We start from the raw sequence: 587 nt of genomic DNA, 5'->3' as shown, positions 1-587 counted from the left end.
AAGTACTATGTTTCCCTAAGGGCAAGTAAGTACTATGTTTCTCTATAGGCAAGTAAGTACTATGTTTCCTTAAGGGCAAATAAGTACTATGTTTCTCTATGGGCAAGTAAGTACTATGTTTCCCTAAGGGCAAGTAAGTACTATGTTTCTCTATAGGCAAGAAAGTACTATGTTTCCCTAAGGGCAAGTAAGTACTATGTTTCTCTATAGGCAAGTAAGTACTATGTTTCCTTAAGGGCAAGTAAGTACTATGTTTCTCTATGGGCAAGTAAGTACTATGTTTCCCTAAGGGCAAGTAAGTACTATGTTTCTCTATAGGCAAGAAAGTACTATGTTTCCCTAAGGGCAAGTAAGTACTATGTTTCTCTATGGGCAAGTAAGTACTATGTTTCCTTAAGGGCAAGTAAGTACTATGTTTCTCTATGGACAAGCAATCTCCATTCATTATTCCTTATGGGCAAGCAATTTCTTGTGTTCCCCTATGTGGGCAAGTAAGTACTGTACTGTGTTTCCCTAAGGGCAAGTAATCCATATGTTTGTCCTGGGCAAGCAATCTCCAATGAATCTCTATGGGCAAGCAATCTCCA

This window comes from Sceloporus undulatus, chromosome 7, assembly GCF_019175285.1.
Source record: "Sceloporus undulatus isolate JIND9_A2432 ecotype Alabama chromosome 7, SceUnd_v1.1, whole genome shotgun sequence".
Taxonomy (NCBI): Eukaryota; Metazoa; Chordata; class Lepidosauria; order Squamata; family Phrynosomatidae; genus Sceloporus; species Sceloporus undulatus.
The sequence above is the reverse complement of the archived record's forward strand: the minus strand, read 5'-3'. Positions refer to the sequence as shown.